The following is a 25,835-nucleotide window of genomic DNA, read 5'->3' as shown; positions in this document are numbered from 1 at the left end:
TGTTGTTTAGACTGTGAAAGATGCCTCAGAGCAGTCAGAAACTTGAAGAGCAAGAATCTCTATCAAGGGTTTCGGTGACGGTTCCTTTGCCACAATCACTTGATTGTTATCATGTGAAATGTTTTATTTATTCATTGATGCCCTTTTGACATTATCCCTTTGCCTCTTGGCTAATTTGATAACCTCGAGCAGCATTTGCAGAGTACTACGACAAGATTAAAGTTGCCTTCTTCCTTCCAAAGAGCTGCTCGTGTTCTCCGCCGCTCATTCTTTTAGCTGTTGCTAACAGCTGTCAGGGAAGAGGATCCTTCCTTCAAAGAAACCTGAGTAATTCCCCCTGTGCTCAGTCGTGATCTTCGCAAGAGTGACTCATCTCATTTAAATTTCCCTCCTTCCTGCATTTGCAAAAAAGAAAACTAGAAACGGGTTTGTTGTCTTCGCAATTTGTTTCCAATAGTAATTGTTTTTTGTTTTTTTTCAAATTAGCATTTTGTTGTCTCAGAATACCTTTCTCTGCTTTGACAAACCTTCTGCTTGTACCTTTGGAACGCCAAGCTTTCTCGACAACCCACAAAGGAGTCGTAGTTCAATAAAGGTCAAAAGATAAATGAACAACCGAGTGTTCCCATAGTTGTCAGGAAAGGACATGTCACAGGAGGATCATTCTGTACTTACCTCGGGCCACCTTCTGCCATCTGGATGAACGGTTGAGGCTTAAGCCTGTGTGTGTGTGTTTTGACTTGACTGATCACGCGACCGTAAACTTGAGTTATACATCAAGGTTCATACATTAATTTACTGTCAAAGCGTTATGTGGAACCACCCTTGCTATGTTTCCTGCTGCCTCATGCCGTCAGTTTATATTGCTTTTAATCCAACAGTGTGACGTGGACGCGGCTCCGGTCAATATCTAATCTGAGTGCGTCGTCATCGTCACACACACCTAGCACCGCAGCCTCCTCCCCCGTAAAGCGGACGTAGAAACAGTCTTTGTTAGGCTGCGTTCATGTGTGCAACTTTGGTAGGCAACGGACAAAATGCAAAAGCGTTGTGATCAACTTGTAACTAGCTAACAGATGTAGTCACTCCTAATGTGTTGAGCATATGTCTGGGGTTAGCAGAACAAATTACATTTGACTGACAACTCGAGAGTCTTTAACCCATTCAGTTTGAGTGTGCAATCAGCAGACCTGCGTCAAATGCTTATTATTATTTAGAGTGCATTTTTCAGATGAAACTGCATTAAATCAAGTGCAGCCTTGCCCTGGTCCACTGTATTTGAAGAGCATGTGTCCCTTGAGGGTCTCATCCATAAATCACCGTCCATGGCAGAGTCAGCACCCTCTGAGATTTACGGTAAAGAGGAGCACACCGTGTTTCTCCAAATGAGTCTTTGCTTTATGACCTACTGCACGCCCATAAAACATTTCCTAGCGGGCCGGTCGGCCTATCAAACCCTCCTCCCGTGTATCCTGTCCGACTCCTTCAAGGTGTTGTTTACCAATCTATCGTCTCTCGCAGGTTCAGAAATGAGAAAATCACTCTCTGCCCTTTAAGGAGAAGCAATATTACTTTACATGGGTTCGGGTCCTCCTAGGTTTGAATAAAACGCAGTCAATCTTTAGGATATATCCTTCTTTTAGGTTTGACTCTCCTCTGTGCCGGGCATGTTTGACCAGGGTAAATATAGCCTGTTGGTTTTAACTGGAGGATAAACACAGATGTTGTGGAGGCCTTCCTTTGCCACATGTTGGCCTGTTTCCTCCCCTGGTCAGTGCTGGTAGCAAGAGGGAGAGAGCGAGAGGGAGTGCAGCGTCTTCCTACCATGAAACGTCTCGGAGAGGAAGTGTTTTTTTTTATGTTTGTACTTTATATATATTTTATAATGTTACGTTTTAAAACAAAAAACAACATTTCAGTGTTTAAGACTAGACTTTACAACACACAGACATTAAAAATAAATAAATAACAACAACAACAATAATAATGATAATGATAATAAATCAAATTTGTATTAAGAGTTTTTACTAAATTACTACTGGCACTTAAATAAATCTTAATGTAAATTTAACATGAGCTTGAAGGTTAGATTCACTAAGCTAAAAAGAAAAGTGGCGCCACTTTTTTTGAAAAGCACTCACGCTCCTTTTTTTCAACGAACTTCGACTCACACAGAGGGTGGTTTAAAAAAAGAACAAAGGAAAACATTCCTGACTATTTGGATTATTTCTGAATTCTCCCACTCAATCCAAGGCCACGAGGGATAGGAAATTGCTGTGATAACTGGCTATAGGCCAGCTTAGTTTCTGAGCAGCACTGGATGTGCTCATTTTCATAACGGCAAGAGCTCCTATCTGTTAACCCTCCCCCTTTATTAACTTTCTGTCTTGATAGTGTGCTGGTAAAATGGTGTTTTAGAGATGGTTAATGACAGAGACGCAACTCGCGCATTTAAACTCCGGGGGGGCGAGACTTTGTTCTGCAGACTTTCGAGGCATTGGCTGCAGCAAACATTAATATGAGTTGGGATACGAGCGAGGGAGGGAGTTGTCTTCCCTCCTCCCTTCCACGTCCGGTCCTGGCTGAAGGGATGGTCTGTTACTGCATTTAGGAGGGCGAGGCGAGGGAGGGCATGTTGTTGCACCTGCTCCATACATGTCCGTAGCTCCAAGTTGACAGGTGCGCGCGTTTGGTTTGTCTCGTGTGCACAAAGAGCTCTGTAATATGCCGGCGTCGCGCTAATGTTCTGGAAAAGGGAAATCCTGCATGACTGGATGGAGACACCTGACTCTATTGCCATCTGTTTTTATGCAGTGAGCGGGAGTCCATTATCCTGGCGTGCCCTCACACGCGACGTACACCTGTTGCTCAGCCCGGCTTCGCATGAAGCCTGCTGCTGCCAAAAAGCATTGATTATCCATCACCGCCACAGACTTTTCTGGCGCGCAGTGTTGAGACCACAGTCTTTTACCGCGACGCACGTTGTGCTTTATTGTTCTGCTTCTCAGGGATCCGACACCAATGCAGGTCAGTAAACGACACAGCCGTGACTCACAGGGGTCCTGTGGTGTTAATTACCTGAGCCAGCCGCCTACACAGCCGTGCCTGATTTGGATCTCATTTTTGTGTGAGTTCCGCCGACTGAGTCGGAGCATCTTCGGGGTGTCAGACTGCTGCAGGTGTGAAGTAGATGACGAACATTAAATGGGGAAGTTCAAAGGCATCACTTGCATCAACGGAGTCCTGACTCACAGGAATCAACACAAAGTTGTAATGACCTGGTCCACTTTGTGTGAGCTGTGAGTCACTGTACGCTCATGTCAGATGTGCATGCCACCACTTTTATTTTCTCCCTGTAGAGCAATGAATCCATTGTTGTGGCTGTTGAACCACCGGCACCACCGTTAGCGTTCATTTCCTTTCTAAGGGTACTCGATTTAAAGGTCCAGTGTGTAATATTGGGCTTGAATTGTTTTTTTTTTGATATTGGTAAAAACTCAAGATATTGCCCTTAAATACAATATTAAAAGCGTATGCTCGCAGTACAATAAAAGTAATTTGGTTTTCCTGCCCTTAGAACAGTTCTCATATGTCTATTAGAATATACATAGAGCAAGAGTCTTGCTCCTAGTTAGCTGCCATCTTGCGCCGCCATTTTTAAGGAACCCCGATACGAAATGTGTTCTCAGGCCGGTTACCGTAAATACCAGGTTTCCTTCAAAATTCTGCACACTAGACCTTTCATAGAGGATGTATGGTTTGAGAGGGCCGTCAAAAAGGCCATCTATGTGAAAGTAGAGGGGGGAGTGGGGGGGGACTGAGACATCACCTGTCCTCATCTTACAATGCTGTTTTGGAGACATTACCCCCGGCGCTTAACAGACCAACCTATTTGGAGGAGCATCTGCTTAGGCTGCTGGGACACCATCTTCTTTGGCTCACACATTGGGCTGTCATGTGACCTCAGTCATGTGACCCGTATGAGTCTATAACGGCCAGAGCTACTTCCTGTGGACCAAACAACTGATGAAGGCGTTTGGGTGAACACCGGAACGAACGTCTTGTGTTTTTAAATTTGTTCTTTTTTTGGAACAAATTCAAAAGAACTTTCTACCTGGATAAATTAATCTCCACAGACACATAGACCTTTCAGAGTATTTGCCAGCCCTTTTCCTCCTCTTTGAGCCCGGAGGTCGGACCGCCGCACAGGATGTGATTCGGCCCCACAGAAGGATGTGAGTGCGCGGGCCAGGGATGACTGTTGCCATGAATCAGACAAAAAGGGAAACTGAGGAGAAGTGGCCCTGGTGCCTCCAATCAAGTCGCTGGCTGGGAAGAGAGGGAGGGAGGGTGGGGTGGGGTGGGGTGGAGGGACTGGCCAAATCACAGGACACGGGAGTTTTACTTTAAAGAGCCGGCTCTCTGGAATTCATTTTTGGGATACTTTTGTGTTGGCTCACCTCGGACACCGGAGAGGAATTCCAGCAGCCCACATCTGCTGCGAGGAGGGGGGGGGGGGAAGGGTGTAACACCAAACACCCACCAGGAAACATGGAGATAGATCCTAATGTTTCCCACTTCCCTTGTCATCCAGGATGTTTTGTTTGAGTGTCCCGCATGTCCATTTTAATATACAGACGGCTAAAAACACATTGCCTTATGCATGAATGGTCTGCGTGGAGCAGGTGGCGCTATTTAAAGATCTATCTAGTCACTGTTTTTTGTTTTTTTGCTGTTTTATTGTGCAGTTGTTGGGGAAACATTAGAAAATCAGCCAGTCTTTCTCCACCGTGTGTGTGTGTGTGTGTGTGTGTGTCAGGAGGCGTGCATACATCGCCTGTCCTGCCCTGCCCTTTTCCTCTTCATACCTCAGATCTCGGGGCCGATGGCCGCCTGACTGTAGACCCATTGTTTTAATGCTAATTGGCTATAGCGTGCGTTCATTCCTTGCGTGCCTCTCGGGCCGTGTCTCGAATGCTTCTACTGTATCCAAGTGTGCATTTCTTTCCGCTTTATTTCCAATTGAGTCCCGACAAAGACAGAGTCCATTTCCTCCCTTAACTGCTGTTGGACCAGTCTGAGACAGACCCACTAGTGTAAGCTGTAAGCTGTAGCGGTGCACAGTGTTCAGTCTGCATTTTATTTCTCTCCTTATTTGTTTTTTCACAGTGTATTTTCGTAACGGTGATAACACAAGTGGTCCTGCTTGTAACTGTACCAAGTTTACAGCCTCTTCTATCAATGCTCAGGCCTGAAGAAAGATCAGTGGGCGTCCAGAGAGGACTGGAGATACGCCGAGATCTGTCTCCAAAGGGCCGTCTTCAAGTTGTGGAATCATGAATTTTGAAGGGTCCTGCCAGAAATGCCGCTCGCTGATTAATGGTACTGCACAGATAGATTTTACTACCCTGGAAAGGTTGCAGTAACTGTATCCTTACATCGGCCGGAAAGCAAGGAGGCAAGCCGCATAACTGATTTCATAGATTCATATACTGGGAGTCTGTGCAATAATTTGAATGGCCACTGTGGTCAGCCTGATGAGAGAACCAGATGACACAGCAGAATTTGAGTCTATTTAAATATCTTATTTTTTATTTTATTTTTTTTGCCAGATGGCAGTGCACCATTGTCCCCCACTGTGTCAAAGCAGGCACCTCATTTATTTTTGCAGAGCTGATGTCTGCGAGTACACGGCCTTAATCCTCAGTTATATTTGAGAGATGGCTTGTGCAAAAAAAGAAACAAGCAGCCCTGTCTTGCCTTGACTTTTGGCTTCTACTCCAACAAAGACTGTTTACACATTAATCAACTTATTTATCTCATCTACATACAGTTGAGGCAGCTGGAGCAGAACTTGACAGCTTTTCTGCAGCCGAGAGATTATAGCATTTCTCACATAGTGTATCTTTTAGATCGTACTGCTCTCACATCTGTCAGGTATGTTTGCATTTTATTGCATTCTAATTGTTTCGTTTTTTTAAACTGCTATTCAGTGTTTTGGGTGCTGTACAAAGACTTTAAGCCGCATTCCGACTGCCAGCCAGAATCCGATTTTTAGCCCATCCAGATTGAAAGGGGATGGCTCTTTTTTTAGTCTGGACAGTCACAAATCACATGAAATCCGCAAATTGCAAAACGAATTGAAACCACCTTCGGGAGGTAGTTTCAAATGGCATTTGGACAGATGCGTCGTTGCCACAGCAATCGGTCAGATTGCTCAATAATGTGGCCTAGTCTGAACAGAGCCAGATCCCATTTGGACACTTGCGAAAAACAGTGTGGACAGGCAGCCTTAAAAATTTGATTTGAGAGGAAATCTGATTTGAATCAGATTTGGCTTCAGTCTGAACGCAGCCAAAGTGTACTACGATGAGTAAGGGTGACTCGCGGTGGTGCAGTGGTGCAAGGTCACGGGTCGACTTCGGCTTCCACGAAGTCAGAGCCCGGAATCGACTGAAGGTTCGAGTGCGAGTGGTCGTCTGCCTCTGTGTTTTTGCCCTGCAGTGACCTAGACCTGGTGCAGGACGAGCAGTGATAGAAAAATGAATGGGGGAAAGTTTCTGGTCTCACACTACGATGCACATGATATGAATATGATGCATACAATTTGTGGAGGACAAAGCTCCTCCACAGTCAGACACATTTGAGGGCGTTCCAGTGCTTTCTGCCTAATGACACAAGCTTTAATTATCTCCGCTGTCACTACATTTCAAAACACTTGGACGGGAAGCGTCGTCTTTGGCTGTTTTTTCATAGTACTTTCCACCCTTTGTATTTGGCCGCTGCCAAGTTGCGTTCATGTCATGCACTGCTGCAAGTGATTATGGGTAGCGCTTGTTTTTGCTGAATGCTCTTCATTCCAGTAGAAACAACAGTTATTATCACAGTATTTATTTGTTGTTTTCATTTACTGCAATACAATCCAGTTCTTCCTTCAGCTGTGTGTGTGTGCACCCTGCCTCTTTTCTATCAAGAGTGTGCACTGCTGCAGTGACAGGCAGCCTTGTGAAACGTCCCACAGGAGTCGTTTGGCGAGGAGTGGAGGAGAGAAGGAAGTCACCCGAAGTTTGGGTGTTTCTGCACACAACAGTGGAGCCTGTTATCATCGTGGGAGAGTAGGAGACGGATGGGCTGATAACACAGGGAGAGAGAAGGGTGGGTGGGTGGGGGAGGTGGGGTTTGCAGGAGGAGAGACAAGGGAGGCTTGTTGCGAGAAGAAAGCCAGCCAGCCGATGCGCGCTCCTATCTCCTCTTTCACCTTCATGAGTTGTCCTCCCTTTTCTTGTTCTGGCTTCTCCCCGCCGAAGAACCTTGCAGAGCGGAAGGAGCTCCGATTAGATAAGCGTCCGGCTCGCCGTGTCGGCCGAGGCTCCCATCGAGGAAGTTCACTGATCCCAGTGGAAGACATTGACAATAAAAAAAAACAACAACAACAACAGGGGATGTGAGATAATTTCTACAGAGGTAAAGGAGGTGTGTGACTCTGTGTGTGTGTGTGTGGGAAATGCCCCCTGTGTTGTGTTGCAGATATAATCACTGGGTCAAACAGGGTTTTTGAATAGAGAGGGGGAGGACACAGTGGGGTTGGTGACGTTGCCCCACCCCCCCAAGACACACACACACACACACACATACACACATTGCTGTAGCTCTCAGGTGAGCGGGTGCATCGGATCAAACTTGTTGACCCACTTTTTTTTTTAGCCCAAAAAGTTCCCAAACAGGCCCCACCCCTTTCACCACCCCCTCCCCTGAGCTAGACACGCACCCGGGCAAGCATGCTCTCCACTCCTCTCTCTCGCTACCTGAAATGTTGTCACTGCTCTCCCCCAAAACACACACACGCAGATCTCCTCACCTGCCCACCTGTAACTTATGCACACACTCTTAGGCGCTGCATGTATCTCAGCAGTTCCCAAGGATAATTGAATAATGGAGAAACATCAGGCTGTGCAGTTTCTCCTCCTGGCAGATGAGATTACAGTCTACATATATTTTCTCTACCTGGAAAATATGCCATAAAATGACAAAAAAAAAAACCTATCTTGTCATTTCTTTAAAACTTCAAATCAAGTCCCCAAACAATTCCATCTGCCATCATCTGAAAAAAACAAACTAAAACCAACGTTGTGTTATTTGCTACACATTGTAGAGGTTTATGTGTCACGGTTACTTCCTTCTTCCTCTTTTTCTGTTTAAACAGCTAATATGCTTGTTTTATCTCCACACAGTGTTGGTCCTCTCATCAATTACTTCCCAAGAAAGTTTCAATTCCCTGTTTCACTTCTTTGTTTTTGATTTCTATTACTTGTACTACTTCTATTTTGAAACTATTTGTCTGTAGTTCCCCAAACCACTTTTTTGTCCTCTCTAGCCTTATCAACACAACATCTCACAATCCACTTGAACCCAACTAATTTGTCTTTTACTGGTCAAAGGTCATGGTCACTTTAACATATTGAACCATTGCTCATGCTTAAACACATTCCTGAGTAAACATTAAGGTTAACATACAGTACATAGTTCTCCCCCAACAAAGATTATTTCAATGAGGCTTTCAAACATGCAGCAGCAATTTCAGTTTCTTTCAAACTTATTGCTTCTGTGTCAAGCGTTCTCTTCAGACTGAGGCTTCCCATGCCTGGAAAACAAAATGGGCCGGAGAATGTTTTTTGTGAGCACACATGCAGCTCAGTGTTGGTGCACACAGCGCGAGTCGTGCATGCGTCGCTGCTGAACCACACCCTGGGCTCACGGCGTGCTTCAAACCAGACACGGGAAGAAAGAGAGTGGAATTCTGGAAGGGATTTAGCTTGTTGTGACAATGCCGCGGACTAGTTTAGGCCGGGGCCGCGGTCACTGGCTGTGGACGGCAAGATAAAGAGCAAGGAAAGTGACAGTCCCGCAGACCTCCAAGCCATTCTCAGGCTTACAGTTGCAGAAAAGTTTGAAGAACTAAGTTGTGATGGTGATTGGGTGATACAGCTCGTCCAGTGGACCGTCGACTTGACGTTTGGTACTGCCCGTTTGCAAAAGAAAAATCCTACAAGCCTACACATGCATCATCAACATACAATGAACACAGCATTGAAACTGTAAGAGGTTAAAGAAAGCCAAGCGGCAGTGAACTCTAACCCTAACGCCAGAGAAACTCACTTGTGTGTCTTTAGACTTTATATAATTGTGGTGTTTATACTAGTCAAGTCTGGGCAAATGCACACACACCAATTTACAACACTAGTGTGAGTGAGAGGCAGCCACACCTTTTCCCATCCTAATCCTCTTGCATCGGGGACAAGCCCTTCTTTACAATTTCTTCTGGATCCGCCCTGCTCACCTGCGCTCACCATCTGCCTCTCAGTTTGTGCATCTGTATGCGTGCAAACAGCTTATGGCTGCGTAAGATTTTTAAAAAAATTGTATCAGAGTGATATCGACACAAACATTATTTTTCACCGAGTTCTTGCGCAATTGCAAGAGCTGTAAAAAAAAGTAAAAAGATTGTGTAGGGAAGAAGTTCTACTCAGTGAATCATGAGGTTAGTAAGCGAGTAGTGGCACATATTCATATTAGTAGTTGAGTGCACTGAAAAAAAGTAGTGTTTGTTTTAATTAAAGGGAAGAAAGCAAATGTTTCCGTTCCAGTTATCCGAAAAGTGTCTGATCCTACAGCATAGTTGGTTGTATCAGCTGTGTGGAGGCGGGTGTCTCAGTAAAACCGTGTTGCTGAAATGGAGGGGGGGAAAATGTTATGTAAATGTTATGTTGTGTTAACCTTATTTGTATTTTTTTTCAAAATGTTGCTTGTACATCGGTGACATTGGAAGCTTTTATTTGGAGACTGTGTAAGATTTCAGAAGGTGAGGTCAGCTACAGCTTGAAATGATATAAGCTGCGAGGGAATGAGAGACATAGTGGAGTATTCCCTGTTGGAACACTGACAGATTTTCTTTATTTATCATATTCAAACAAGTTACACATTACACGGTTCCTTCCGAGACTTACTGCTGGTGCTGTTTCTTTTCTCTTTTTTTTTTTTATCATTTTAATCTCCGTGGTCTCTTGGCAGCATTGCGTGTTTCTCTGTTCTCACCACATCAGTTTGTACAGTACTTTCAGCAGCTCTGTGTAACGGGCAATTCTCAATGGAGCTACTGTACTTTGTTTGCTCTCGGCAGTAAAAAAAAAAAAAAAAAAGTCCTGCAGGCAAACGGTGCCTCCTCGCTGTGGGGCCCGGGACTCTGCTAAAACAGCCTGCCAAACTGCAGCAGCACCACAGCTTCACCAGAGACTCATGTTACCTCCGTGCTTGGTCGACTCTGTGCGGTAGTGTGTGTGACATGCTCTTATTCGACGCACAGAAACACAGCGGAAGATTTCAAATCGAATGCACCCTGTTGTTCAGCCTTTTTGACATGACAGATCGTGCCAGTAATCCTTAACCCAGTAAACGGCCCCAAACCTTTTGGAGGGAAACACGTTCTTCCCAGTTGTGTAGTCTGACACAAGCTGCGTTTCCATTACCCTTGGAATTGCGCAAAACCTAAATATCGCAATAAAGAATTAGTAATGGAAACACCTAAAGTTCGAAAAACCTAAAATTTCGCTAAAAGGTTTTTACACTTTCATGAGGTGGTTTTTCAGACATGTCAGTATGTAGTTATATCGCAAAAGTGTCATGGAAGCACGTGTTTCGCATTTACGCATCACCAGACGTGAATTACGAGGTCATGTGACCAGTGCACTTCAAGTGAAAATGCCGTGTCATGTTTGGACGGAGGAGGAGACAGAATATTTTTTCCAAGTAATCAAAGAGAAAAATATAACAACCATTCTTGACAGCAAACTAACGTGAAGAAAAAAATGCTAACGTAATTCTCGTATATCTCGCGGGACGAGATTTCACGAGAATTTCGACTTACGCGCTTCACACCGTTCAATGGAAACACCTGCAAATCGCGATTGTACTTTGTCGAAGTTTTAGAAATATCGCTTTTATTTTGCAAAAAAAACTGTCATGGAAACGTGGCTATAGTGGCATGTCAGAGAGCATGGTGGTGTTAATCCCTTGCTCACACACCCAAAGTGGATCTTTAGATTTGTCGCAGCATTACTGTGATCAGCAAAAGACGTGTAGCTACATGTGTCGGGGTCTGTGCCAGTGTCGTCTTGTTTGTTTGCACTAATGTTTCTGTAGTGGAATTAGTAATCTAATTTGCAGCCACGCAGTGTTGGTTTATGTTCTTGCCTGCTGCAATAGTATATCATTTGACTGCCAACTACAGGCCTGGCACCCGTATTCCGGTGTTTTTTTTTAAGCTGTTCATGCGAATGTCAGGATGCAAAGGAAAGAACGTTGAGGTTTTAAGTAGTAGGTTAGAGATTGGAGAAGGCTGGTAGCACTGTTGGATCAGCCATCACAGTACTTGTGAAAGGAAGCACAGCAGATCCTTGTAAAAAAAAAAGTCTGCATCCCCTTCAAGACCAGAAGACTTTGACCCCCCCCCCCTCCCCCCCCCCCCCAACCAGTTGACTTGCCTGTGATGGTGCTGCCTGGTCACAGTTTGGCTCAGATCTTTATTATTTAATCTGGAATCCAGAAATCTCGGAATGCCCAAGTAGTATTTCGCAAGACCTGAAACTGGCTCCCCTGGGCGGGTTTGGTAGACAGCGGCCGAGGGAGGGGCGATTATGAGACGAGGGGTGCGCTTTAACCCACTTACCACACCATCTCAGGGTCTCTTGCCAAAACGGTGAGCTTAGTGCTTTTAATCCTCTTTCCAGAGTGAGCCGATAGTTTGTCGCTCGCAGCTGCTCTCTTGTCTTACAGCAAAATAAATGTTTTCTGCGCGTTTCACACCTCCTCCAGCTTCTGTTTGTTTGCAGAGGCATTGGGTTTTCTCCTTCTTTTTTTCATTTTTCATGGAGTAAGTACAGACCTGTGATCTTGCTGGGCTCCCCTTGAGAGCTGTGAGGCAGTTTCCTGGTAATAAAACACACCGGTCGCGGTCTGTCTGGGCCTCTGTTTAAATTCTGCCACTGCTCAAAGTGCTTAACCAACTCCCCTCCCATCCCCCGCCGCCCCCCCACTCTGCCCCAGACTGGTTTGGCCGGGGTTGGCCTTAGCCTTAGGGCACTCGCTAAAGTCCAGTTTTTGTGTTTATCCTCTCCCCAGCTTTCTTCCAGCATCACATGTCTGCTCTTCTCCGCTGTGCGGGGCTTCCTCTCGTAATCAGAGGGGCTCATAATACCACGTTCCATGCATTCTTCATGTGCAGTCTTCTCTCCCCGCTTCACACGCACACACGCACGGGTGCGTCGCAGCGAGAGCCGCCGTGCCGCTCCGTTAATGAAGCCGAACGGCACAAAAAAAAAAAAGCTTTCAGCGAGACCGAATCTTGTCGAATGTAAGATGAGCGTAGTTAATTCACAATGCAGCTCATCTCTGCGCAGCACTTTGCCGACATTTCCCCCCCTGTTTTTCAAAAATGCAAAAGGAAGAGCGGGGATGGAGGGAAGGAAAAGGGGCCGTGGCACAAGCGGCGACCGATTGTTGGAGCGGAGCGGGGCGGGGGGGGCAACAACCCTGTCAGTCTGGGTTTATGTCTGGACTCCCCTCCGCCCCCCGCCACTCCCCGTGTCATTGTAAGAGAGCGGAGTCACGGCAGAATCGGGGTCAGCCACGCTTTCTTAGCTGCTAGTTCGCAAACAAACACTCTGCTCGCCGTGTCCCCTCTCGTATCCATCATCTCTCTCCAGTGGCCCCCTTCTTCAAATTGTTCACTCTTACCTTTTTCTAACGCTCCCCCCCTCGTCTCGCGTCCGTGCACCGGGGACACTTTCCGCTCTGCGACGCGGAGAGTTGAAGTGAACAAAGGCTGGATCTCGCGTTGAAAAGGCCGATCTGCCTGGAGAAGAAGGGAGGCCATGGAGGGAATGGTGAACAAATAGAGCTTTTTTTTGGCAGAACTTTTACATGAGCGTTAAAGAGAAACAAGCAGCATGACGGGACACAATGAATGATGTGTTCTCAAAGAGCCTGTGTTTTTTTATGTGTGTGTGTGTGTGTGTGTGTGTGTGTGTGTGTGTGTGTGTGTGTGTGTGTGTGTGTGTGTGTGTGTGTGTGTGTGTGTGTGTGTGTGTGTGTGTGTGTGTGTGTGTGTTGGCAAAACGCAAGCTCTTTGCCCATGGCCGATCCCCCACTGTAAAAGAAGCCATTAGGACTGTGTAAGGAGTCCAACACTGGGATGCAACCATGCTCTGATGAGTTTGGGCAACCATGAAGACTCATTACCATCTCACTGAATGCGCTTGTCCCTAAAATACTTGGTGAAATGTACCCAGCGGAGAGCAAGAGTGTATGAAATGTGCCAACGAAAGAGACGCAAGCGTGGAGGAAGTCTGAAGCGTATCTACGTCATTGTGGCGGATCTTGGATTATTAAAAATTATTATTTTGCTCGCAGTAGCAGCGATGGCGGTGGTCGGGAATCGGTTATGCAAATGTAGCCCTTCTGCATCTCAACTGACACTGTTGTGCTCCGGGGCTGTGAGGCAGGGCCTTGTCTGACCTGATACAGTCTGGTTGGCTGAACAGATGGCTCACTTGATGAAGGGAGGAAGTGTTGCGGACAGACTTTAAATCAAGTCGGGCTTCCACTCACACCAAGGCTCCCTTTTCTCTTTAACGACCAGTACCTGCAATCCCAGGGTTTGCTCCCAAAGGAGAACCTGCCGCCGCCGCCTGAAAACCCTAATGCGAGGAGAAGAGCCAACGTTATCAGGGTCAGGTAGTCAGACAGACACTGGGGAGGTCACAGGAGCCCCTGGAGAGATTTCATCTTCTATTACTGCTGGGGCACAGCCACCCTGTAGGATTGTGGTTAATACATAAATCCTCGCTGACTGACAGAAGTCTGGACTCGTAGCAAAGCATGGGGAGATATCCTGATGCGATGCAGATGTTTTTCAGGTCATCGTCACAGTGAATTAAAACTGATTCATGGCCTAAAAGGTCCCATATTGTGCAAACTTCAGAACATACTCCCATTTCTTTTTATACTCCCGTTTCCATCAGCTGGTAATCAGGACAATCTGACTGCTTCTTTCTATCCAGTTCCAGTTCCGGGAAGAATGCTCACACTTAAGGTAAAAAATTGTAGAGGTGCTCTGCCAAAAAATGAAAATCAAAAAGAGCCAGGCACACTCGGTGTCCTTCCAAAATATTTTTACTCCCTAGTTAACAGACTAACACAGACCGGTTTTGACAAAGAGTCTTCTTCTCGAACATGGATACAATGGAGAAAACTTTAATTTGTAAGGATGCACTGATCCACTTTTTTTTTTACAGTAAACAAGGAGAGTATGAGTACTTGCTTTTCAGTACTCACGATACCAGGTACTTACATTACAGTAACTTACTTACTTTGTGCCGTTCTACATTGAATAATTACTTTGATATAGATTTTTTCCAAAGATGTTCTGTTATTTGAACAACATTAATCAGCATGTTTTTCTAGAACATAGGTCATAGGTGAAAATTTTACAAAATGATCACATACTGACATTTAATTAAGGTGCATTAAACATCTGAACTGAACCACCCGAATCCACCCTAAAATGACTTGTCACTGCCAGCATTGCAGTCAAATAACGTAAAATGCGCGCTGCCTTAAACTGGTATTGGTACGTATTATACAAGTATAAATAGAGTACATGAGTCTGGTATCAGCACCGATAACCTGTATAATACTGGTATCGGTATTGGTGCACCCCTTTTAATTTTGGTCCACTCTGCGAGTTACACAAAGAAACCAGGAGCATCACTGATAGGGTTTTCACTCAGAAACTCCATAATGCTCCCCACTACAATGTTAAGCAAGCGGCTGCGGCAGGCGAGGACCAGTAAAAATTGTGGCTTTGGAAACAAGCGGCTGCATTCTGAAGTGAAGTTCAAGGTGACGTGCCGAGGCCCTGAGGCAAAGCCCACATCCAGCCCTCAGTCAATATTTGGCTGACTAAGTGCCCAGTCTCTGGTGGGAGGACAAACAAAAAGCTCAGGCAAATGTCTCCGGCAGAGGCGCACAGGTTTTTTTTCGAGGTAGGTCTACCAGCTCTCACGTTAAGCCCTCCGCAGCTGCCACCGGGTTTGCGACACCTGTCCCCCCCCCAGCGTTCGTCGTTCGTCAGGTCAAAGTTTATAAAAAGCGCCTGGGCTAAAACCACTGCCGCTCAGAAGTGGTTGGTGGGCAGCTGAAGGAAACGTTTGCTTGTCACCTTTCCCATGCAGATCGTACGGTTGAGCCGCCATAGCGTCGAATTTTGCATTTGCGAGCCGTCGTTGGGACTTCCTGTCGGAGCAGCTTGGACACGAGCCCGACCGGCAAAGAACTGGATGCTCTTTCTTCATTTCTCACCCCCCCCCGTTCGGTCCGTCTGGACAGGAAGTGTGACAGAACGCGAATGTTGTAACGCGGGTGGGATGAGCTGCGATAGCGCATAAATACCTGTGGGCAGAGCTGCCGTGGTGATGCCAAATAAAATTAATCATTGAGTGGAAAACGTTCAAGTTTCAAGAAGAAAACTTATCAAAAACACAGTGACTGAAAATAATAGAATGATGCCGGGAGTAAAAGTGTGTGTCTGTGATTCTGCCACACATGTGGCACATGAAGGAACTGACTTCTCTCATTAACCAGAACCTCAGCAGAGGCACACCTCTCGTCATTTAACCCCTTCAAAATCCAACACAACACAACACAACAATACTCTGCTACAGGTTTGTTTGGTTTTCAATTCTCTCAAGTCTTCACGTCTCTGTTTTTTGTTTGTTTGTGCGTAGCAGCGTGCTTTGGCGTCTGGTTACGACTTCTAATGAAGCAAATAGTTTATTTGCTCATCGAGGTGTGCACTGACTCACGCTTTAGTGAAACTGGACTGCCTGGATTTCTCAAGTCATGCTCCCTGCGCTGTGCTGCTGCCGCCGCAGCGAAGTTGTATTTCCCGTTTGGCCAGTACTTTCAGGTAATGACGGCCGTGTTTGGAGGTTGTGGGTTTGAGCTGTTTGAATGTGTTTGTCTGGTATTGTTGTGGGTTTGAGCTGTTTGAATGTGTTTGTCTGGAATTGTTCCTCCTGTGGAAGAACACAAAGACAAATGGGGAACTAATTGATTTTAGGCCGAGCCCACTTGGCGAAAAAGAAAAGTTTCAAACTGAAATGGGCTCAGTAAAAGCTGTGGTGGTTTCTGTGCGGTATCGCTATTACTGCTGTTGGCTTGACACGTGGGGGACCTATTATATATTCCAAGGTTTTAGCTCTGGAGTAGCAAATTTGTTTCTTAAAAGTAGTCATAGCAGGATTTTATTTACTTGGTTTTATTCCATGTGGCAGGCCAAGACCACAAATGTTTGTTCAGCTCTTCACTGTACTTCACACAAGTACACTGTGTATATTTTATGTTCTGTAATTGTGTGTATTAGAATATTTTTGTGTTTTATTTGCCATCTTGGCCCAATTTCCATCCAGTTGTAACTCATTCATTCTGTAGAGAAGTCGGTGGGGGGAAAGATGCTCTTCAACAGTCGGCTTTATCTCCGAAAGCTAATTGATTCCTCTGGGAACGCGTTATCTCTGTACAATACAGTTGTAACTGCCTCCAGCAGAAATGGAGAGAGAGAGAGCGAGAGAGCGGCTTCTTTCCTTGGCTGCACTGTAACTCAAAGACAAAGAGAGAGAACACACGCCCCTTGACCTCGTGCTCTTTTGCTTTTGTTGGTCCACCGTGCAGAGAACGTTGCAGAAAGGAGAACAACAGTGTCATATCTCATTAGGCCTGAGCCAACTGGCAAAGCCAGGGAGGCCTCCTCTGCCAGTTGGACTTACCAAATACAGTTTTTCCACAATTTTGACAAACAGGCACGTCCGCGCGCGCAAAACTGTATTCGGTTGAGTTCCTTCAATCTCGGGAAGCAGCCACCATTTAATTTAGTTTAGACCATTTAGTTTAAAGTAACGATATTATGCTTTGCCATATTACAGACCACAATACAAATATGTACTACACAAGCGCCCATATATACATTTAAGAACATAAAGACATTAGAAAGTGGACCAAAACTGCATTCTGCTTTTAGAAGTGAAGTGATGGAAGTGCTTTTTGATGGGTTGTTGTGTGCAGGAAGTACTGACTTTATTGCATTGTTGCTTTTTGACCACTGCAAGGTCCCAGGCTTAAGTACCCTTAAAAAACCTATTTGGCTCATTTCTTTGCCTGCCCTGATTAGATAATCTGTTCAAGTGAGGAACATGGTGGAATGCGCTTTAGGAATTTTTTTTGATTGCAGCTTAGCCGATGCTTGAACTTTTCCCGATGCCGTCGCTGGAAGCGGCGCGAGGAACTCGGTAAGCCTGCCGCTTGGCTGCCGGTTCGCCCGGAGCCCGCATCTCTCGCATCTCTCTGCGGCCAGAGGACTGCTGCAGTGCTGTATTAATAGATGAGGTCTGGAGTGTCAGCGTAGTGAATGAATTGGAGGGCACTTTGAGGACCAGAAGCCGAGCTTTTAACCCCGACCTCTGCCTTGTCTTTGAAGTGGGGGTGGGGGGTGGGGGTGGGGCGGAGTTATTGAAAAGTACCAATGCGACGCATCCTGGACATCGCTTCACATTTCATTGCAGGGGTTTTCCATTAACTACTCCAACTCTGATGCCCCACCTTCATCTAGAAATAACGGTATCGATCCAACCATTGCTCCATCTTATTATTTCTCTCCGTCATTTTCCTTCACTGTAGGCCCCCCCACCCCCGCCCTCCTCTCGCACTCTCTCTCTTGGCCTCTGCCTCACAGTATTCCATGCATTAATTTATTTGCGGCCCACCACATTACCAGCACCTCCTCATGCCACATATTAGGTTTCCGTTTTTGGAGCAGCACTCCCCCGCGGCTCGCTTCCTTTTCTTTCCATTTCACATGTAGACGTTATATCAATACACACAAATGTATGTTGCTATCTATTTACAATGATCTTTTTTTTCTTTTTTTGAAGAATCAGATATGTATGTTCTGTGGAGAGTATCATGGTTACCTGTAGCAAGTACAGACCAGCTTGTTTTGTTGTTGTCGCCGTTTTTTTAACAAGCAACTATTGGTTATGCAATGTGCGTCAGTAACATTTTTAAGATTTTTATTGACTGGATTACTGCCAACATTGATCAACCAAAGTTACCAGTTGAAGTCTTCCTAAGCACACCTTGATGTGTTTTTTGTTTTTTCAAACTTTCTGCCAAAAGAAACAGACGCGGGGAAAAATTAAACTCCTCACACAACCTTTCATCCTCCGTGCCAATTATAGCGCTACTATAAAAGAACGCTTCCGGAGGAAAAAAGGCCCAAATGTCTCCCAGCTGTTTGACACGTCTTCCCTTCACCCCACTGCTTTCTTCCTCTAACCTCGCCATTATTCAGCCTCATTATTCTGTCACGGCACTGATTAGGTTACAGGAACAACCTTGAATTCCCTCCCTCCCCCACACCACTGTCCAAAGTCCATTTTGTCTGAAATATTCTCGCCCCACCTGCTTCTATAGGAGCTGGATCCTCAACCAAGAAGGTGACTGTGTATATGCACCGACATCTATTCATAGAAACCTTTAAGGCTGCGTTCAGACTTCAGGCGAATCTGATTCAAATCTGATTTTTCGGACTGACTGTCCACACTGTTTTTCGCAAGTGTCCAATTGGGATCTGGCTCTGTTCACACTGGGCCACATTATTGTCCTATGTGACAGGTTGCTGTAGCTCTGGTCTGGCACATTGGACAGTCAAAACCGATTGCCGTGTTTGGAGCTGTTCAGACTGAGACGCATCTGTCCAAATGCAGTTTGAAACTACCTCCTGAAAGTGGTTTCAACCTGTTTTGCAAAAATCGGCTTTAACGTGATTTGTGACTGTTCAGACTACAAAAGAGCCATCCGACTTCAATCTGGATGGGCTAAAAATCTGATTCTGGCTGGCAGTCTGAACACAGTCAAAGTAAGGTTGATCCACGCTGGCTTCTCTTGGTTTTTGGACGGAAAAGCGTTTCTGAAATAGCAGCACATTTCTAAGCTATTCACGGCACGGTAAAGTTATCCGCCTGCACCTCCTCTGCCTGATTGGGGTATCGCCAGAGAGCCACTGTTGTGTGGGATGAGGTGATAACGACGCACACGTGTACACTGTAGTTGAATTTCATTCAGGTTCTGCCTTCTGCCCTCTGACACGCGAGTGAACTTCAGAGTTTGTTTCACAGATGGAGTGTCTTTACAAAGTGCTATCATTTCCGGCATAGTTTGCGTTGCACTGAATAATTAAAGCAGTGACGCGTGTCGCTTTAAAAAAAACAAAACAATTCAGTGACGTTGTTGTTTTCATGTTTGTAGCAGTGACAGGAGAGAGTTTTTCGTTCGTTTTTGCTGTTAAGCATTTTGACCACCGAGACAAAACAAAAAAAAATACTGTTTTGCTGCGAGTTGCATTTATTTCCAACCTCTGCCTCACATCTTCTGGAATATAACACGACTGCCATAAATGCACAAGAGGAACTCGACAAAAAAAAAAAAAAAACTTACAAAAGTTGTATTTTTAAATCTTGCATTAGGTTGTGTCTAGAAAGCCAAACAAGCAATGTGATAAGATGAAGCTCATGAAATATGTATCGGGATGATGAATGATTCAAAGTGAAAACACAGAGAAATCCCAGGGCCATTGTCTCCTCTTGCCTTTATGAGATGAGCATTACTGAATAATTTAATGGCCCTGTGAGTTTCGTCCATTCCACAATATCTTAAGTGCACAAGTAAACATGCAAGCCCTGCATCTGTCTACGCTTTGATGTGCGTCTCAGACGGATTTTGTTGTTTTTTTGTTTTTTTTTCTTCTCAATGGCTTATGTGCTCATGTAAATCTGTTTGGAGCGACAGTAGTGGCCCTGTTTTCCCCTGAGATGCTTCTGTGGGAGGTTTACCATCTGTGACAGCGCGAGTCACCCCAAGGACCTGTTGTTTCTGCTGTAAACACACAGCCACACACACACACACACACACACACAGACAAGAGGAAGTCACCTCAGTCTCACTATAAACCCATGGGTGTTGAGGCCCAGGCCAGGTACAACTCGGGATTTTGCTTCCTTATTATGGCTCCTCTGGGTGCTTTCTATATTTTGAGCTGATATACATGTTGGTCTTTATACCCATATTGATGTTGGATTTCTTTTTTTAAATAACAATGAGTTATAAATGAACAGATGGATGATGGGATAGTGATATACTGTTGTTTTTAAAAGACAGTTGAATTGTTGCAAAATCAAGCCAGCAGTAGATTTTTGCTGACTTGAAACACGCTGTATCTGCGCACGTATCCAAAAGCTGGCAATTTACGGCTCTTTTAATGGCACCAAAGTATAGAGAAGGAAGCTAAAGAAGTCCAAAGTGCAGTGCGGGAGCAGTTGTGTTCAGTTAGAGTTGAAGTCAAGATGTTTCTGAAGGGTGAGGAGAAAATTCAGGTGGAGGGAGATGTGCCACTTTAAATCATCACTCTGAACTTTATGGTTCTTTTGTTCCTCTCGAGTCAAACTAAATCATTTACCAGAAATCATGAGCTTCCTTCAAGTATTTTTTTTTTCTTATGAACTCACTGGCACCAGGCAAGAACGCCTTGGCACGATAAGATCGTCTGTCAAATGAAAAAAAAAAAAAACTTGTCATGCGTCTTGTGTTGCAACCTTTTCGTCGGTGCGTCACCCAAGTTGCGGAGCGGCAAACACAGCAGGCACTTTGTTTGGGGAATGTGCCCTCTGAGCCTGTTATCTGAGCGTAAGGCGCTCTCACATTCGACCAAAAACCAGTCGGATGCCCTCGTCTGATGTCTGTGTCACCACGTTGGAATGCGTCAAGGCGTTTTCGTCACACAAGCAGACGAATCGCCGGCCGACCGGCCTCGTGCAAAGTCGAGATGGCAGTTGCTCCTCGGCGCCGACAGCCGCCTGACGCCCAGGTGAGCCAGAAGAATAGCCGTGTATTTAAAAAAAAAAAAAAAAAATGCCTTCCCGCTGACGGAATCTGCACATTTACGCCCCAAACGTAGGAGCACAGCAACAGGTAAAAGATAAAGGAAGAACGCAGTTGCAGGGTGAAGAGCAGCACTCATTTTCTTGTCACCTGCAAACTTATTTTATGTAATGTCTGACAGTTTTGCAATTTAAGTCCTTAGCATGCACTTCTTGAATGTCACCAGGAACTCGAGACGGACATGAGGTTGCTTATCTCACTGTCGCTGCTGTCTAGGTACAGTGGTTCTCAACTGGTGGAGTCACAGGGCCCACATTTCATTCTACAAAAATTCAAACGCCAGCCCACTTTCTGTCATGTCTCGTGAATAAATTATCGAAATTATTGAATTGAAATGTGTGTCTTGCAAAATAAACGCTCAACGTTTTCTATCAGTATTTTAAATCCCATTTTTAGAAAAAAACAACAAAAGGAAACTGCCCAAGAAACCACCACCCAATCAAAACGGCTCCAGAGCCACCGGTTGAAAAACACTGTTCTAGTACAACCATCTGTCAAAGAACACGGGGAATTTGCCGGATCAGTACAGTTCTACAGAAACGGAAACAAGTAACGGATGCTGCAGGTCTGCTGACCTGAGCACTTTCACAGCCCCGAGCCTTGAGCGCGCTTCGGTTGCCGGTTTGGCAAAACACTTGAAGCCAAACCCAAAAAGTCATCTGGTCGTTCAGTGGGAGACCTATAAATAAACAAGAGCCGGGTCGGTTCTTCCGCTCCACGTGGAACATGTGTTTGCGTCTGCGAGCGGCAGCTCAGTTGGCGCACATCAAAACTGTTGCACTTTGTGTCGATTACCACCCTTCCCGGATTCGCACACACACACACACACACACACACACACACACACACACTCAGGTTGCGCGCCCTGCTCGCCTGCAGGCCTGCCGCCTACATCGTACATCATCTTTTTGTTGGTGCTCTTTTCCGTTCCCATGGCAACCAACCCCAGCGCAGCGTTCAAACAGCCGCGCACCAACCAAGTGGTGAAAGCATCTCTGTGAATTGCGTGTGACTTCATCGCTGTATTTTTCCCTTATTTCACCGACCCCGAGATGCCCTTCAGAAGCCTCTGGATAAAGTTATGTCATTTTCTGTGTTCCGTGTGAAATTAACTCACGCAACTTCATGCAAAATAGATCTCTGAACCACTCCAGCGTGTGAAGGTTAACTGTATGTACACATGACTAGATAGCTACAGCTTCATGATGAAATACATTTTGTTGGCGCGGCAGCAAGGGTGATGTATGTGAGACTTGAAGTGATTATGTACAGTATTGCTCGACGGAGGCGGAGACCACACAGGCTTCACAATTTCTCATGGGAATGTGTAACATGAATCATACTGCAAGAAAAAAATCCTCCTCTATCAGCTTCCCTTCAGTTTTATTTATGAGGCAGGCAGTGATGCTTTAGGTGGAGCTGTTTATTCCTCGTTTAAAGGCTCTATTTTTACATTTTCAGCTGTCAAAACTTCTTAAGTCCTCAGTTAGTGTTTTCACAGTTGACTCATAAAGTGACCTGACCTTGATCAGAGCCCACTGCTGATAGAACTGCACTCTTTTTTTTTTGTTGTTGTTGCCCCCAACAGGCTGCCATAGTCTGCTGCGCTCTGCCGACTTTGCAGAAGCGACGTGTTGTCTGCTGCTGGCCTTTTCCCTCCTCTTCTTTGTTTCCTTCCGGGAGTTCCTTTTGGAATTTGATCGCGCTAAACACGACCATTCCAAGAGCAGTTTGGGAAACAACGTTCCAAGAAACATCTGGCCAGCGAGAGAGGCGAAAGTCCTCACGTGACTTGTGTTGTCGGGGCTGCATTTTTGGCTCGTGTCACCAATTCCTCAGCAGATTCAGACCGAGGGAGACAGCAAGGCGTGAAAAGTAAAAAATGCCGAAAGAAAAATGCAACAGTATGTAATTTATTGCTTTTGGTTCCGGACCGAGTGAAGTGAACTGCAGCTGTGGAAGCATGCACACTGGGTCTCATTCTGTGTCTGTTTCTGGTGGGTTTTTTCCCAGAGAAATCTCCTAGAGTTCTGAACGTCATCGCTGTGACCAAAGGAAGGAAAGAGATTTTTTGGTTTTTTTTTTTTTTCTCTTTGCTGCATCTGAATTCAAACAAGATGAAGTGGTCGGTGTCACGGGGGAAGTCTGAGGGGCCTGGAAAAAGGAAATGAATGGAAGCGTCTCGGAAACATCTTGTAAATTGTGATGAGAATTTTAATCTGAGCCACTAAGTAAATCTAACAAAACGAAGACACAGACGCCTTCAGAGTGATCGCGGCCTTCCTAGTCCTACTGCACTTCGGATGCACCCTTCCCTCACCCCTGCCTCCCCTCCACACACACACACACACACACACACACACGCACAAGGAACGAGCCAACTGTGTCCTGACTGTGTGACAGTTATTTAGTCTGGCAGGACATAAAACCTCTGAGACAGATTAAAACTACAGCAGAGTAGGGACTCTCTCTTAGTTCCACAGTCCGCATGTCATAAAACTCAATTCCCCCACTACGCACCCTGACCCACCCACAGACACATCCCAACGCGGGCTTAAAGCGGCTGTTCACACTGCAAACCTTCGTCCTCCTAAGCGGTTGGACGAAGCGAGAAGCCGTGTCGGACCTGGTCGGAGATGCGTGAGACCGTCATTGTCATTTTTTTGTAAGGTCCAACTACTTAGCATATAGTATCCGGCAGCACTGTTTTTTTTTCACATTTAATCAGCAGAGGGTGATTTCAATTATAATAAAGAAATGGGTCATTTGATGGGAACTGGAACGAAAGGCTCTATTAATAAGCCACAGCGGCTGGATTCCCATCGCTTTGGTTTCACACGCATTTTGATGCATTGCAGAAAAATGTAGAAGTGAAAGTTTTTATAAATGTATAGTTCATAGAGACGCCTTTTCAAATTCTGAAGGTGCTTTCGGACCTCTGTCAAAAAAAAAGAGTAAACTGGCATGATGGGAAGATGGGAGCACATTATCTGAACAGGATGTGACGTAGCAAAAGCTTAGCATGTTTGTCTTCTGTTTGTTCTGTTTTGTTTTTCTATGTAAGTATATAGTTTATAGAAAATGCTTTTAGATGCTTAAGGTGCTTTTTGACATGATGGGAAGATGGGAGCACATTAGCTTAATAGAATAACCTAGCAAACACTTAGCTTAGCATGTTTGTCTTCTGTTTGTTTGTTTTTTTTATTTGTTATGTGTCAGCTGACAAATTAGGAGATACGAACACATTAGCTGAGCATGATGTGACGTAGCAAAGACGTAGCTTAGCATGTTTGTCTTCCGTTGTTCTGTTTTGTTTTCTTAACTCTATGATACGCTATCGTCACAATGTTTAGCGCACCGAGCCGATCGAAACGGGAGCAAAAACAACAACATGTGTCGGGCTGTGGGTGCGTCGGGTTTGCGCGTGGCGGCGTGCACCGGAGCTGCAGTAAAAATTGCCCCGTCGGGCTGTAATCAGTCGGAGGAGGGAGGGAGGCGCGACCGTGGAACAGCCACCGCTCCCATGTTTTCCGCCAACACTTTAATTTCATTTCTCGAGTGGCTGTGCGAGATCCTCGGTCTTGGATCCACCTTGACCTCGCTGCCCTGGTGAACGGGTTTGAGGCTCAGCCCCTGCCCACTCTCACTCCACAACCCCAATGCCCTGCTAAGGACACCATTATAATGCCTGCTATGGCCGGATAAGTGGACTCGGATTGATTGGTATTGATCAGTGCTGTATTTTTCAGACAGTGATGGGCCTCCCCTTCAGGGCATAATGTCTGCTTATTCTTCCCATCCTTACTCCCGGCTCTGGCATCTCCCCTCCCCCCTTTGTTCTCGTGGCCCTCGGCCTCTAATCAAAGTGCAATGCTGCCTCCTGCCCCGCAGTCCGCATTGATGTTTTTTGTGTTGGTGCTTGATAGTGAGCTGGAAGGTGGAAACAGGAACAGAGCTTACGCACCCGTTCCTGCACCCTGACGAACTGGCAATTCAGCCATTTTCATTACTCTATGCTAAAATTCAGTCACCTGTCAGCAGAGGTGGGAATTAATGAAGTACAAATACTTTGTTACTTAGTTTTTTTTTTCCTGAAAACTTTTACTTCCTACATTTGAACATAAATATTTGTACTTCTTACATCGGGAAAAACATGCTTGCTACTTTTGTCTTTAAAAGATACAAATTCTGTTTAACGTACGTTCCATGATTACAATAATTGTTGTCGCTTGAATTGGAGCTATTTGAACAACTGTTGTGTTGTTAAATCTAAAACTGGATCGTATTTTAAAGGGAGAGTTTTTCAGAGTACCTTGGCTTATCAACATATGTATTGTTTCATTAATTGCAAAAAAAAAAGTCTTGTCTTACTTTTACTTCAGTAAAAGAGCTGAATCTGTTTTTTTACTTACAACTTTCACTTTTACTACAGTATTGTTTTCGCAAGTATCCAATGTGAATACCTTTGCCACCTCTGCAAAAGTAGAAACAGGAAATCTGTTTAAAGTAAAGTGCAGCCCAGCCAGATAAGTTCAAATGTTTATAGAACTGCTTTACATTTAGTGACAGTTAAGAATCCCTGTCTCAGGTCGGTTTGAGTCGCTGTGTTTACTCTGTATATTGTCAAAGCTTAAATAAAACTAGATTTGGTACAAAAAGCACATGCGCAAGTCAATGCATTTACTGTTTTGTGTGTGTGTGTGTGTGTGTGTGTGTGTGTGTGTGTGTGT

At 45.2% G+C, this 25,835-nt stretch overlaps 1 protein-coding gene across 3 annotated transcripts in view; it reads left to right on the top strand.

Moving 5' to 3' along the window:
- sipa1l3 (signal-induced proliferation-associated 1 like 3) overlaps nt 1–25,835 on the top strand; it is a 63,322-nt gene that overhangs the window by 2,130 nt on the left and 35,357 nt on the right. The window lies entirely within an intron of this gene.

This window comes from Nelusetta ayraudi, unplaced genomic scaffold (assembly GCF_046127955.1).
Source record: "Nelusetta ayraudi isolate G7.1 ecotype Tasmania unplaced genomic scaffold, CSIRO-AGI_Nayr_v1 ptg000048l, whole genome shotgun sequence".
NCBI lineage: Eukaryota > Metazoa > Chordata > Actinopteri > Tetraodontiformes > Monacanthidae > Nelusetta > Nelusetta ayraudi.
The sequence above is the reverse complement of the archived record's forward strand: the minus strand, read 5'-3'. Positions and strand labels throughout refer to the sequence as shown.